The sequence below is a fragment of the Octodon degus genome, unplaced genomic scaffold, assembly GCF_000260255.1.
Source record: "Octodon degus isolate 3935 unplaced genomic scaffold, OctDeg1.0 scaffold00038, whole genome shotgun sequence".
Lineage (NCBI taxonomy): Eukaryota > Metazoa > Chordata > Mammalia > Rodentia > Octodontidae > Octodon > Octodon degus.
Window position 1 is genome coordinate 11,025,574 of NW_004524614.1, and position 5,411 is coordinate 11,030,984.

Here is a 5,411-nt window from a genome sequence, read left to right on the forward strand (position 1 = left end):
GAGTTTATCATTCTTTATAGCTGAGTAATACTCCATTGTATAAAAACATCACATCTTTTTCATAGATTTCTCAGGTGATGGGCATCTTAGTTGTTTCCAAATTCGACTTTCAGAAATTGTGCTGATATAAACATAGGCACACATATATCATTATGATATGATGTTTTTACATCCTCCCAAAAAATTCTCAGTAGAGTAAAAGCTGGTTTAAATGGGATTTCCAGTCTTAGTTTTCTAAGGAGTCTCCATACTGATTTCCATAATGGTTGCACCAGTCTACATTCCCACCAGAAGTGGAGAAGGGTTCCATTTTCCCCACATTTGTTGTTGGTTGATTTCTTCATGATGGCCATTCTTTCTGGGGTGAGATGATATCTCAATGTGGTTTTAATTTGCATTTCGGGGATGTCTAGTGATGTGGAGCATTTTTTCATATGTTTATTCACTTCTTGAATTTCATCCTCTGAGAAGTGTGTGTTCATCTTGGATGCCCATTTCTGGACTGGGTCTTTAAATTTTGGGGCTCTAGTGTTTTCTAGTTCTCTATAAATTCTAGAGTGCAGATCTTTTTCTGAGTACTTCTTTGTCATGACTTTTTTCAAATTTGTGAGTTGCTTTTTCACTTTGTTGGAAACTTCCTTTGATGTGAAAAAACTTCTCAATGAGAGCAGGTCCCAGTTGTCAATTCTTTCAAGTGTTTCCCATGCGATTTGATTTTTGTTCATGAACCTTTTACCTACCCCTAAGTCTTCAAGTGTTCCTCCTACTTTCTTTTCCAGGAGATTTAGTGTTTCTGTTTTAATCTTTAGATCTTTAATCCATTTTAACTTTAGCTTAGTGCATGGTGATAGACCTGGGTTGTTTTAGTTTTTGGCATGTAGAAAGCCAGTTTTTCCAGCACCATTTGTTAAAGAGGCTATCTTTCTTCCAGTGAGCATGTTTGGCCCCTTTGTCAAAGATAAAGTGGCTGAGTGTGTTGGTAGGGATTTCAGCATCTTCTAGTCTATTTCATTTATCCTCAGGCCTATTTTGTTGCCAGTACCGTGCTGATTTAATCCCAGTAGACTTGTAGTATAATTTCAAGTCAGGAATTGTAATGCCTCCTGCCTTGTCTTTATTGCCCAGGATTGCCTTTGCTATTCTAGGTCTTTTCAGGTTCCAGATAAATTTTAGGAATGATTTCTCTATGTCTGTGAGGTATGTCAGTGGTAGTCTGATAGGGATTGCATTAAATCTGCACAGCAATTTTGGGAGTATGGTCATCTTCACAATGTTGGTTCTTCCTATCCAGGAACATGAAATATCTTTTCATTTTGTGAAATCCTCTACGATCTCTTTTTTGAGAGTACTGGAATTTTCCTTGAACAGTGCTTTGACTTCTTTAATTAGGTTAATTCTAAGGTGTTTCATTTTCCTTGGTGCTACTGTAAAAGGTATTGTTTCTATAATTTCCTTGTCAGTGTTTTGTTATCTGTGTAGAGAAATGCTCTTGACTTGGATATTGACTTGGTATCCTGCTATGCTTCTGAATTTCTTTATTAATTATAATGTCTACTTGGTGAAGCTTTTGGATCTTCCAAGTAAAGTATCATTTGATCTGGAAATAATGATTATTTAACTTCATCTTTACCTATTTTTTCCTTTTATTTCTTTTTCTTGTCTAATGGTTGTAGCTAATGATTCCAGAACTATATTGAGTAGGAGTGGTGATAGAAGACATCCTTGTCTTGTACCAGATCTAAGAGCTAAAGATTACAGTTTTTCTCCATTTAGAATTATATTAGCCTTTGGGTTTTTATAAATAGCTTTTACCAGATTGAAGTAGAGGCAATCTATTCCAATTTTTTTTGTAGGACTTTGAACGTGAATGAGTGTTGGACTTTGTCAAAAGCCTTTTCTGCATCAATGGAGATGATCATGTGGTTTTCTGTTTTCACTCTATTGATATAGTGTATTACATTTATAGATTTTCGAATATTGAATCATCCTTGCTTCTCTGGGATGAATCCAACCTGATCATGGTGTATGATCTTCTTGATGATTTGCTGTATTCTATTTGCTAGGATTTTATTGAGGATTTTGGTATCTATGTTTATCAAGGAGATTGGCCTGTAGTTCTCTTTCTTAGTTGCGTCTTTCCCTGGTTTTGGTATCAGTATAATACTAGCCTCTAGGAATGGTTTTGGGAGGATTGCTTCCTTTCAATATCATTGAATAGTTTGAGGAGTATAGGGACCACATCTTCTGTAAATTTCTTGTGGAATTCAGCTGTGAATCGATCCGGACCTGGACTTTTCTTTGTCGGTAAGTTATTTTTTTTTTATTACATCTCGTATTTCATTGGCTGTTATTGGGCTATTGAGAGTGGTTATATCTTGGAGATTCAGCTTTGGTAATTTGAACCTTTCTAAGACTCTGTCCATTTCTTCTGTGTCTTCTATTCTGTGAAAGTAAAGATTATCAAAGTAGCTATTGATAACCTTCTGAATTTCGGCTGAGTCTGTGGTAATTACACCCTTTTCATTCTTTTTTGCTTTTATTTAAATTTTTTCTTTCCTCTTTTTGATGAGGTTAATTTTAGGGGCATTTTGATTTTATTTAATATTTCAAAGAACCAGCTTTTTGTTTCATTAATTCTTTGAACTGTTTTCTTCGTACCAATTGCATTAATTTCTGCTCTAATCTTTATGATTTCTTACTGCCTTTGGGCTCTGGGTTTGGTTTGTTCTTTCTGTTCTAGTTGTTGAAGGTGCAGCATTAGGATGTTTATTTGTTCCCGTTCTGTTTTTCTAATGTGTGAGTTCACAGCTATGAATTTCCCTCTGAGAACTACTTTCATCCTATCCCATAAATTCTGATAAGTTGTGCTTGAATTTTCAATGAATTGTAGATGTTGTTCAATTTCCTGTTTAATTTCATCTGTGACCTACTGGTTGCTGAGTAGGGTGTCATTTAATTTCCATGTATGTAGGTTTTTTTTTTTCTGGTTTCTTTTGTCATTCATTTCTAGTTTCATTGCAGTGTGGTCAGATAATATACATGGAATAATTTCTGGGTAAGGACATATACTTAAGCATGACTTATGGACCAGTATGTGGTCTATTTTAGAAAATAACCCACGTGCAGCTGAAAAAAATATGTATTCAGCTGTGTTTGGGTGCAACACTCTGTATATGTCCACGTCCATTTGTTTCAAGCTCTCGTTCAGTTCTGTTATTTCTTTGCTAAGTTTTTGTCTCATTGACCTATCTTTTTCGGATAAGGGGGTGTTAAGGTCTCCTATTAGGATTGTGGTATTGGATATTAGATTTTTTCATGTACATTAATATTTGCTTTATATAGTTGGGTGCTCCCGTGTTTCGTTCATACATGTTTATGAGTATTACCTCTTCCTCTTGAATTTTTCTCTAACCAGTATATAGTGGTCTTCCTTATTTCACTTGAGCATTCTTGGTTTGAAGTTCATATTGTCTGTGAACAAGATTGCTACCCTTGCTTTTTTCTGAGGTTCTGGGGCATGTAGTATTGTGTTCCATCCTTTGACATTCAGCCTATGAATGTCTTTATGAGTTAAATGTGTTTCTTGTATACAGCATATTGGTGGATTTTTGTTTCCTAATCCACTGTGCCAGTCTGTTTCTTTTAATTGGTTAATTGAGTCCATTTACATTGATGGTTGTAATTGAGATGTATTGACTTATGATTGACACGGTATTTACCTGTTGTCGTTTACTCCTTTTCCTTCTGTGTTTAATTTCTCCTTATTTAGTTAGTTACCTCTGATCTCATTAGTGGAGTTCTGATCACTTTGGTCCCTCTCTAGAACATCTTTCCAGAGCCTGTGTAGGGTTGGCTTTCTTATCATGAAATTCTTTAGTTGTTCTTTGTCATGAAAGTATTTAACTTCTCCATCAAACTCGAAAGAGAGTTTTGCAGGGTATAGTAGTCTGGGCTGAAATTTGTTTTCATAGAGGACTTGAAGTACTCTGCTCCATGCTCTTCTTGCCTTCATGGTTTGTGAAGAGAAGTTGGCCATGATTCTGATGGGGTTTCCTTTGAATGTAATCTGCTTCTTTTCTCTAGCAGCTTTCACAATATTATTGTTGAGCTGAATTTCTGCGATCTTGACTATTATATGTCTCATTGTGTATTTAATTAGTTTGAGTTTATTTGGCTTTCTGTATGCTTCGATTACCTGAAAGTCAGATTGTTTCCTCATATTTGGGAAGTTTTCTGCTATTACTTAGCACATTGTTTTTAATGTCCTTTTTATTTACTCCTTCTTTCTCATTGATACCTATTATTCTCACATTGTTCAACTTTGCATCATCTTGCAAGTGATGAATTATTTTTCCCAGCATCCTAGTTGTTTTTAAGAGATCTTTTCTTACCTTTTTACTAGCTGCAACAGCGTCTTCAAGATCTGAAACTCTGTCTTTACTTTAATTTAAATGGTTTTGCAAGCTTCTCACTAAGATTTTAAGTTCCTCTATATCTCTTTGACTCTGCTTCATGTGATCTATTTCTTTCCTGTATTGCTCTCAAGGGATCTGTCATTTTTCTAATCTCTTATTTTTTTATCAATGTCTTCTTAGAAGCAGTTATTAATTCTTTTACTGCAGTGTTTTCTTCAGATTGGGTTTCATCCCTATGTTTCTGTAGTTGATTCTTTACTTGAGATGTTACGAGTTCAGAGAATTCTTTTTTTATTTCAGAAAAGAATTCCTCTCTGAGTTCTTCTATAATTTTCTGCTGTTGCTTATTTACTATTGACGCTATGAATTCATACATTTGAGCTGAGCTAGTGTCCTCTGCACTTGTTCTGAGTGGGCACTGGGTTTCCTCCATGTTTCTGCATTTGATTGTTTACTGCAGATGTTATTAATTCAGGAATTTTCTTTTTCATTTCCAATCTGAGCTACTCTATACCTTTCTGCAGTTGTTTCTTTATTTCAGAAGCCATTGATTCATTGCTTTCAGCTGTGTGATTCCCAATTTGTTCTGTGTTAGTGTCCTCTGCACTTATTATCGGTGGACTTGGGGTCTGAGATTGCATTTTGCTTCTTCTCGTTGTCATTCTGTGTAGCATTCTCTTTTGATCTTTGTTGTAGATCTTTGTTCCAGTTATAACCTTAGCACCTACTGAAGTTCGGGTGCAGATCTACAAAGTTTGGATTTATCCAGCTGTGCCTGGCTTGGATCTGGCTGCTGTGCTCAGCTCCTTCCTGCTGCTGCCCTTGGGAGTGATCCTGTTTTGCCCCTCTGACAAGATGTTCTGACCCTGAACTAGCTGGGCGATTCTGTCCCCTACTCTGTTTGCAAGGATTGCAGCTGCATGGTTTCCCCTCAGGCTTGTATGCCAGGCCTGAGCTGAGTCTGGAGGGGACAAGGTGGAGTAGGGGGGAGAGGCA